We start from the raw sequence: 11,240 nt of genomic DNA, 5'->3' as shown, positions 1-11,240 counted from the left end.
GATATTTATTTAGTAATTCATGAGGGAGGTTGGTTCAAACCTTGTTCATCCCACGAACTATGTACTTACAACACTAGTTGTCTTTCCTGTTTTCCACCAATTTTTCAAAGTATTATTTTCTTAAATCTCACTTTCATTAATCAGATTGAAACAATGTTTTTGACTTATAAGCGAATGTGGGATTTGACTACAATAAATCTTGTTCTACTTTCCCATGTTTGGCGTTCAATTTTTTTGTTTGTTGATAAGTTATTTTTGAGGAACAAGGGTAGTCCCGTATTGAGGATAAAATCTTCGGATGAATCTTTATCTCTTGTAGGTCTCCCTTGAGTTTTCGAGTTTCCTAGCCATGTCTGTAACGATTTTTGGGATAATAATTGGTATTTGGCATTGCGTGCTTTCTTTGTATATATGTGAATAGTCAGCTTCATGATTTATGAATTATATAGAACAGATTCATCAATTTTTAGGAGCAATCTTAACAACTCATGAAAGAGAGACAAAATGGACTTTAGACGGAAGTTGAGTACTATAAATCGATCAACGATCTTGATGATTGTTTGAGAACAAATGATGGCTTCAATCAGTTGATAGATGCTCGTCTTTAGGAATCCTATAATATGAAGTGAGCATGGATGGAGATTCGACATTGACAAAGCATTGGATGGTCACATCTCTTCTCATTATTGATCATTGTCTTTCGAGTAATCCAAAGGTTTTCTCATATGGTCTATTAAATACAATTCAGAAACACACCCATCATAAGCTTTTGATATTTGATGGTGTCCCTACAATCGTAACCTTGAATTTGAGTTGATATATATACTCCATTTGCATGTTATAAGTATATTATTAAGGTCTCATTGGTAAGAGTACACCAATCTTGGATTGGCCAATGTGTCAAGTTTGTGCAAATAGGCGGTGGATGCATCTGAGGTTTTGTACGAAGAATCTCTTCCATTCAGTTAAGTAAGCATGTCATTCCACATCTTTGCACAACAACATCGAAAGTAAAAATTAAAGAAAAAAAAATGTAAAGATACCACGACGTAGGTTTATAACCACCTTCACCCATTAATTGCGAAGGATTACCCAACTTGTTTATCAAAAACAGAAAAGAAAAGAAAAAAACAGGCTAGTTTACGACAACAATCTGAATTATAGTACAATTAAAAAACATCATGGGGTGCTTAATGTACAACATCAATGTCAATTCTGGTATTAAAAAAATACCAAGCTGGAATGCTTAATACACAAGAACAATCTTAATTTTAATGTTCTACAATACACGCCACAATGTTTAAGCCAATTTTATACTTGTGCGTATGTTCAAGTAACATTGGCCTAAAACAATTTGGAATTTTGACTGGTTGATCGAGTCGAGGATCAACCAGACCTTGGAGGGTGTCCCCAAGGAATTCATTACTTCGTGGGGTTTCTAACACTTGACCTACCCTTCCCGAGGAGCTTATCAAGGTTTGGCTTGCCACTAGGCCAACCGTTTGGGGTTAGCTGAGCATCTTTTAATCGATTTTATTTTTATAAAAAAATTATAACTATTTAAATATAAGCATGAATTAATAGAGCACGCTAGATACATTCACTTTTTGATTTTTGAAGGGATACAACAGCCCCAAAAATCTGAAAACCCTGTTTACAGTGTACAAGTGGAAGAGCTCTTGCATCGTTCAACATTTCCTTGTAATAAGTTCTTCTACAAAGTACTTCTTTTTCCAAACATCTCCTATGAAATAAATGATGTTGTCCGTAGATTAGCATAGATTAAACCGGACATGTTCAAGTAATCCATATTACGCATTGAGTCCACATACCTCACAAGATGGGCCTTCCCATGATCGAGCCAACAAATCCATAAACACGTGGCATGTAAGTTTCACACACTAGAGGAGGTGGGGGTGAAACAACAAAATTCCCTAAAGGAAAATGCTAGAGTGACATTAAAATTGGCATAGTTTCATACATTATTGATGTGGATGTGTGTACAAAACCATAGATGCTTTCATCGAGATACGAGTGAGAAGCATCTACGATTATGTGCGCACCATGTCAATTTTAATGTCACTCCAACACGACTCTTCCCTAAAACCAAAAAAGAAAAGAAAAAAAACTGAAATGGGAGCAAACTAGATTAGCCCCCCTTTATAATGCAACATTAGGTCTATCTTTTAATTAGCATAAATTACAAAAAGAGTCAATAGAGATCGAAGAGATCGAAGATGACTGGTTTTAGGAAGAAAAATCAAAGATTTTTAGCTACAAGTTTAAGATGAGGACATTTTGGTCTTTTCCTATTAGTCTATCAAGAAGACTGAGGTTAACTAGGCATGCCATTAGTTTCAAACCATAGGAGCCTATATCTTTAATATTCACCAAAAAGTTGGGGCGGGAGAGGGGGAATGTCTAAATAACCCTAAGTGATCTGAATTAACCTATAAATTAATGTATTTATTCAAAAAACATGTTTATTTGCTACATTTTGAAAACTTCAAGATGATTCTTTCATGTATTATGCCACAATTTTTTTAGCTTATCGTGAGTATCCCCACCCTTGGAGTGAGACTAATCCCACAGTCACATGCATTGGTCAACCGGACCTTGGAGGGTGGCTCCAAGGAATTCATTGATTCATGGGGTTTCAAACACTCAACCTACCCTTCCCTGAGGAGATTACCAAGGCTCGGCTTGCCACTAGGCCAACCCATTGGGGTTATGTATTATACTACATATTGTTCAATATACGTGATAAAATATTTCAAAAATATAATGGATGAGAGTACTTGGAAATTGATGGTAATATATAGCTCTCACATAATACAGGGATCCCTATGGGAGGGATATCCAAACACATTCGTTCAATACCTTTTGGAGAAATTAATTTTCTACTTAGATTCAACAGAGTCCTAATGGTCGAGTTTTTGAGAGCAAGGACTATGTGAGACAAGATATTATTTTCTCTTGTTTAAGCAATCATTTTCTTTTGTGTAAAATGTTTAAGGTATTTAAATGGATTTGTTTTAGGAATTCATTTGTCCTTGTATTGGGTGTGTGACTTTCCATTATACTAGTTTCTTGGTTCGTCTTGTTTTTGGTCATCTCGGCCACTTTTTCTAATAAATTTTTTTTACCTATTAAAAAAAATTAAAGTTTAATTGTCAAAGTGTGTGAGTGAGAGACACACTACGTGAGATGCCCAGGGTTATAAGAAATACTTGTTAGAGAACCTCGATTTAACTTGAAGAGAGAGATGATTAAGAACAATAATCGACCGTAGACACATTGCATTCTGGAGGATCATTTTTCAACAATAAGATGGAAACAAATTAATACAGATTAAATCAACTTGAGGTAATTTTCTAACATGTATTTTAGGTTTAATAGAATTTAATCATCTATTTATAGAATACCAATATGGTAATATTTAAGTAAATATTTCATGTAATCTGATTGAACATTTCTTTTAATTGAATTATTTCCTACAAATTTATTTTGAAATATAACCTTGTGGAAGCCCATTTAGCTTTGGAATCCCACTATAAGTCTAGAATTTCATCCAAGAAGAGAGATCCCTTAATTTATTATGTTTGTCTCCATAGTGTCTCAAGACTAGTAGTCCTTCTCTTTATTAGCCTTGCCACTTTTGAAGGTAGGTTGGTGTACATTGCAAGCACAAGAGGTGGCTTTTGCTTCCCACCAAAACTATGATTGTCTTATGTAGACATTTGGCATTTAAAGGTTTCCTCTTTTGTCCAACCATGCCACCCCAACCTACATCATTCCATTGCTTTTTAACCCCCAATATGCTTTTCCATGTCCATCAATTTAAACCCAAAAATTAAAAAAAAACAAGTAATCATCCTCACTTAATGAGAGAAAAACCTAATTTTACATTAAGACTTTAAATAATGTTATTTTGATTGTGTAAGGAAACTCTGCATAGCTAGATAGTGTTTCTTTATGCAACTTTGTCGATTCCAATTTTAAGATGAAGGAAGAAGGTTAGATCAAGTTGGCAAATAATGTAAAAGTTATTCGGCCTCCACCTTGAGATTCACAATATTAGTGGATCGAACCACTGATACATACTTATCTAAGTAGTGGTGTGGTATCTCCCGAAAGAAACTTTAACACCAAGGTCAAACCAACAATAATAATTGTGCTAGGATCAATTAGTTAGTCCTAAATAAAAAAGCTTACCTTTTATTTATATACGTAGACTTTCCTTCTTTCTTGGGCATCTTTCTTTTATGGGATTAGTCGGCTAAAAAAAAAGCCACATGACATCAAAATAGGCCTCATGAGAACCTAGTGTTCCGTAAATGCTTGGAAAAAAAAATAAAAGTTTACATTTGATTTTAACTTAATATAACTATTAATATGCATCATTCTTTTGTTTTTAACGGTCTTTTACCAAGATAAGCGTATATTTTGGCAAAATGATCGGTCTAGATCATGGTTTCAAAATTCGGTTTGATGTCTTGTCTTGTCCATGGACAAGACCGGGTTATTTTAGACGAAACAAATCTTTTAACTCAGTTTATAATGATTGATTTACATAAAATCAAGTTTTGTTTATATAATAAATATATTTTTTTAAATAATTATTTTAATCAAAATCTATAAAATCTCAATTGACTCGGCCAAATTTGACTATTCAGATGAGATTTTTAAAATATCGTATGAGATATCTTGTTTATCTCACAAGATGATGTGAATGTTGAGACACCCTATGTATCCTTTTCATGATTAAAGTTTTATACCCCATTTTTTTTTTTTTTTTTATCCCGGATCAAAGACCATTTGTGTAGAATAGAAAACAAAGATATAAAACATGCAACAAGTAACCAGTTTAGTAAAAGTAAATCAATACCAGAATGGAAATATACCCTTTTTCATAAATGTTTTAAAAAGGAAAATGTAGAGGAACTTTGTTTTTCACTGTGTTTGAAAAATGAAGTTAAGTCAGTAATTTCAGAATCACACCTGCCCATTTTCGTACTTTCCTCTTTAAGAAAAGACATTTATAGTTTAGGGTCCCCACACAATACTTTTCCAATCTTTCTACAAAAGTAAAAGCTGACACATGACCCACTATTTCCGGCAATAATCTAGATTTGAAAACTCCCACTGTTGGATCCTTGTCCCTATGACCAAATCCATGTTTAAAACGAGGGACCCTACCCGACTGGGTCTTGCCTCTACATATTCGGATCCATCAAAGTTGGGTTCAGGGGCTACAACACTTGCACTAATCAGATCAGGTCAGGTCTGGTCCGAGTTGACCCATAACATCCGATTATTTACATGATACTTTTTTTGTCTCAATTATAAATGGACTGGATTAACCAGTGATCCTGTCCGGTCATAATTGGAATCGGTTGGATCTAGGTATGGGTCTTTAAGATCTGATTTTCAATTGGGTATTTCGAATCCAACCTGTTTATCATTTTATGAATTTTGATCCTCTACTATCCTCTAATTTGGTTAGATTTTAGGTTACTTTGTGAATTAAATATGATAATTCTCTTATGTAGGTATTTGGATCAATCTCTGACACAATCCAATAAAGCGCAATTTGGATCTTTTTCTTTTTAAAGAAAGGTAGGGATAGCGTTGTTTGTTAATTTCTAAAGAAGGAAGTGGGATTATGACATATTTGTTTGATTGTTTCTAATTTGGGTTCCATGATTTATTTATATATATATAATATATGCGTCCAGTCGTCTGGTTAAGAGATTAGGGATTCCCTATAAAAAATTATATCTAAAAGATTATTTGATTTCGTGGGGAAATCCATTTTTCATGAAAATTCTCAGTTTTCTATCGTTTAATAGATTTTTTAATTAAAAAAAATCTATTTTCACTCTCATTCAATTAAAAAATCCAACAAAAAGTGTATTTCATTTTTTCACAATCCATAGAAAAAAGAAATCTAATGCCAAAGATAAAACTTTAATCTTCTTCTTCTTCCTCACCACCACCATCACTTTCCTTGATCGCCACCATCCCCACGGGTCACCCTTCCTCCTCATCTCTCTCTCTCTTTCTCATTTTTCTTTTGATATTTTTCTAAGAGTCATGCTGGGGTGACATAGGATTTACTATGATTCTCACAATTCTGATGTGGACATGCATACATAATCGTAAATGATTTTTACTTGTATCGCGAGGAAACACATATATAGTTATGTGCACATCCCACATCAGACTTGTGAGAATTGCAGTAAATATTTTTTGTCATTTTAACATTTTCCTTTTTCTAATGAAATCAAACAATGAATTTTCATGCAATAAATACACCCATTTGAGATATAATGCAATTTACATGATACTCATTTGAGATAAGTTTGTAGGTTCCATTCTCGGAGTGGAGGACACCCTTTTGGCCATATCCTTCTTTGGCTATTGGGGGTATTGATGTTGTTTTCTTCCATAGAGGGAGGACTTCTTATAGAGGGATTGTTATTATTCCCCCTGTGATACAAATTAATGCAAATGATTCACTCAAACCTCCTCTAGGGGGAGAGGGTGTTCTCATCGAGATTGGGATGGTAGACTTATTAGAGCTAAGTGTCCCGGTGCAACTTCCTCTATAGTCATATTCCACGAGCTACATGCCATTAAGTTTGGGTTGGAGTTAGCTCTCTCTTTGAGCCTCGTCCATCTTGGTGGCTATCTATCAATTGCATTCTAAGTGTGTTATTCATTGGCATATGGAGTTTGTCGTGAATCAAATCAAGGAGATTGTCCCTTTTTTCTCTTTAATTGAATTTATGCATACATTTCAAAAGGCTAATAGGGTAGTTGATTTGTTGGCATCAATGAGTGGGGAGATAGGGGATAGACATCTAGACACTCTTGAATTCCTGGATGAGCTACAGTCCATCATCCTTGTAGATGGAAAAGATAGGATTTATTATAGAAGTAGAGAAGTTTGTGCCTTGTTATGCCTTGTGGTTTATGTTGCTCATTGTCTTATCGTAGAGGTTTTGTAAGTCTTTAGGCCTTTGTTTCTATTTAGAAGTTTGTGCCTTGTTATGCCTTGTGGTTTATGTTGCTCATTGTCTTATCGTAGAGGTTTTGTAAGTCTTTAGGCCTTTGTTTCTATTTAATTTCAGTGAAAAGGGGCTCGCTTGTTCCCCTCATTACCACCCAAAAAAATTTATACCAGCCCTAGGACATAAAATGAATCAAAGCTAACCCAAAATCTAAGTGATTCAAAAATGGAATTTAGTGGGTTTGGATCATTGGAGTGGATTATAATTTAAATAATAAAAAAAAGGTTTCAATATGATGTATTATATGAAAAATAGGGGTGCAACTTGGTTCGATTTGAGGCCAAATCGGAATTGAACCGACCTAGGTCAGTTCCATTAAATGAGAACCAGATCCAAACCAAATTGTCATAAGAACCAAACCAATCTGAACTGAACTAAGGTAGGTTTGGTTTTATGGATTGTCAATATCTTAAAAACCTAATTGAATCAAGATATTTTTAATAAAAATAAATAGATATGAAGATGAAATCTCATATAATGAGTCATTAATCTATCCATAAATATATTTATAAAAAAAAATCATTAATGTATCCATTAAAAAATAAAAGGTTAATAATTTTTTCATCAATTAAATCAAGTCATTAATCTCGTCCATCCATAAAAAATAACCAATTTATCCATAAACAATAGATATAGTTTATTAAATATATTAATAATATTTATTTATAATTTTATTAATAAGGATTCAATTCTCAGTTCGGTTCTCTATTTTGTTAATCAGAAACATAACTGAAGTTCATTATAAACCAAATCAAACTAATCCAAAGCTCTCGATTTGGTTTGTTTCTCATTTTGAACCAGACCAAGTTACACCCCTACTGAAAAATACTTTTGGGTTTCACAATATATATATATGGGTAGCGTTCAATGGCAAACTTTTTGGCAAAACATTTTTCAAAACATGAGTTAGAGGTTTTGGAATGGGCTAATTTTTGGTGAGGATGATCTCTACGGTGAGGAGATCATCATCATCAAAAATCAGCCCATTCCAAAACTTCTAACCCCATCAAAAACAGTTTACAAAAAATGGACGGTCCACGAGTTTTCAGCTTGTAAACATGGGTTAGAAGTTTTGGAATGGGCTGATTTTTGGTGATGATGATCTCCTCACCGTAGAGATCATCCTCACCAAAAATCAGCCCATTCCAAAACCTCTAACTCATGTTTTAAAAAATGTTTTGCCAAAAAGTTTGCCATTGAACGCCCCCCTATATATATATAGGGGACGGTTCGGCAGCCCTAAAGTTTGCCAAGTTTAGTGCCAAACATTTTTTGTAAATCACTTTTGATGGGGTTAGAAGTTTTGGAATAGGCTGATTTTTTGTGAGGATGATCTCTACGGTGAAGAGATCATCCTCACAAAAAATCAGCTCATTTTGAAACTTCTAACCTTAGTTTACAAGTTAAAGAATCGTGGACCATCCAATTTTTATAAATCACTTTTGATGGGGTTAGAAGTTTTGGAATAGGCTGATTTTTGGTGAGGATGATCTCCTCATCATAGAGATCATCCTCACAAAAAATCAGCTCATTCCAAAGTTTCTAACCCATATTTTGAAAAATGTTTGGCACCAAACTTGGCAAACTTTAGGGCTGCCGAACCGCTCCCATATATATATATATATATATGGATAGCGTTCAAGGGCAAACTTTTTAGCAAACTTTTTGGCAAAACATTTTTCAAAACATGGGTTAGAGGTTTTGGAATGGGCTGATTTTTGGTAAGGATGATCACTAGGGTGAGTAGATCATCCTCACCAAAAATCAGCCCATTCCAAAACTTCTAACCCATGTTTACCAGCTGAAAAATCGTGGACCGTCCATTTTTTGTAAACTGTGTTTGATGGGGTTAGAAGTTTTGGAATGGGCTGATTTTTGGTGATGATGATCTCCTCAATGTAGAGATCATCCTCACCAAAAATCAGCCCATTCCAAAACCTCTAACTCATGTTTTGAAAAATGTTTTGCCAAAAAGTTTGCTAAAAAGTTGGCCATTGAACGCCCCCCTATATATATATATATATATATATATATATATATATATATAGTTTTGACAACGTAGACTCTTACAAATTGAAAGGATTATAATGGTAAAATAAATTAGCATAACAATTAGCAAACAAGTCATGCAGGAAAACTAATAATAATAAAATAAAATGAAAAAAAAAAAAGGATCACACAATCTAGGATTATTGAATCCAAATCAAATAATTCAATTTAATTTGGCAAGTACCAGCTAACTAAGTTGGTAAAGTCTTTTGGTGATGATGTTACGACCTAGGTTTATATCTCACTAGCATTGAGTTATTGAACTCATTAAAAATAAGTTTACCAATAAATAAAAAAATTCAATTCGAATTAGGTCAAATCTTGTTTGATTGAACATGAAATAGTTTGGATACGATTTTAGTTAGTAAAATCTTAGTCAGATAAGAATCTAATTCAATATAGACACCCGAAACCAACCCAGATCCGACCCATTTGTGCCGTACTAATCCTTAGAAAATTAATATTAACGGCTAGAAAATTTGTCTTGTTTCCACTCATCACAACTGTCTGTTTTTTATGCAAATTAAACCTCAAACGTCCTTTGGAAGTAAGAAGAGTCCTTTTTCTTTGAAAAATAATTTCCTGAATTATTATAGATGAGAATGGGTGGCAGTGGCACGTGTTAAAAACCCCACACCGTGTAGGCCATCACGTGCAAAAAAAATCCAAAGTCCGAACACGCGTAGTTTGTCATTCTGCCTCGGTTGACCAACTAATGATTCTCTCTTCCAAGTCAATGCATCGACGTGTATCGTTTATCTGTTGTTAGTTAAAGAATTTAACCATCAATGAGTCAAATCAACTCAACAACTCGTGACCCAACTCAAACGAATTAAATAAATACATACTTAATAATTATTATCTTAAATATATTAAATAAATTATAGGACGCTAGAATAACATTAAAACTGACATTGATTCTCACATTGTTGATGTCGAGGCACACACATAACCATAAATACTTCTCACTTGTATCCTGATAAAAAAAATATTTATGATTCCGTGCATACATCTACTTCAGCAATGTGAGAATCGATGTCAATTTTATTACTTCGACATTTTTCAAATAAATTTATTGAGATCGGTACACTCATACGTTCACATATAATTGTAATCATGAATATGAGATCCAACGAATCTCTAAGATAATTCTCAACCCTTGGATTTCACATATACATGAATTTTATTATTTTCTTAGATACACGACATTAATTTGTACATCTCAACCGAGTTTCCCATCCAACTCGATGTACTTTTTTTAATGAACTCACTAATTATTTTAAACGAGTTTTAGTGTTGAGACAGGTCAAAAATCACTCAAGTCAACGGTCGACAAATTTAAAAATATGGTCAAAATTAAATGCAATATTCCGAAACAATATAATCAACTTCGATTTTTGGGACCCACAAATCAAGAAGGTCCCAATTAGTCATAATAAGCGTGCAAGACTTGCAACTTGCATGGTAGGGACGTGTAATATTAGAATTCTCAACATTACAACTTACGAGTAACCATCTAGAAGGAGTTTAGTCATATTGTATTAATTTACTTAATTTTAATTTTTTTACACTCAAAAAAAGAAAGAAAAAGAGGGAGAGATGTGAAGAATAAAAAAAATATCATAAATCAGGAAAATTAAATCATTCTTTCTGTTGTAGAGTTTTAGAATTTATATTTTAAAGAAAATAATTTCTTGATATTTTTTACAATTATATCATTAAAAATATTTTGTGTGATATTTTAGTCATTGTTAACTAAAAAAGTCTGCATTCTCATACGAAATATCCATAATTCAAAAAAAATTCATAAATACAAAATTGACCTCAATTCTCTTCAGTTTCGAACAATTGATCTCAGTAAAAACATGATTATATATATACACACTTTTGGCACATTTTCAATTTCTAATATACGCAACAAACATAAAATCCAGAAGGGTCGGCTCAATGGTAATTTTAGACCAATAAGCAATTAATGCTAGTAGGTCGTGAGTTCGACACTCAATATGAGCATTAATTCCTCAGGAGCCACCCACGAGGGCACACCCTCACTTACTTGATGCGTGTGATGTACGGGTGTTGCAAATCGGTCTGATGTGTATAAGGATACCCGAT

Source organism: Akebia trifoliata, chromosome 8, assembly GCF_017979445.1.
Source record: "Akebia trifoliata isolate Shusen 1 chromosome 8, ASM1797944v1, whole genome shotgun sequence".
NCBI lineage: Eukaryota > Viridiplantae > Streptophyta > Magnoliopsida > Ranunculales > Lardizabalaceae > Akebia > Akebia trifoliata.
Note: the sequence above shows the minus strand (reverse complement) of the source record.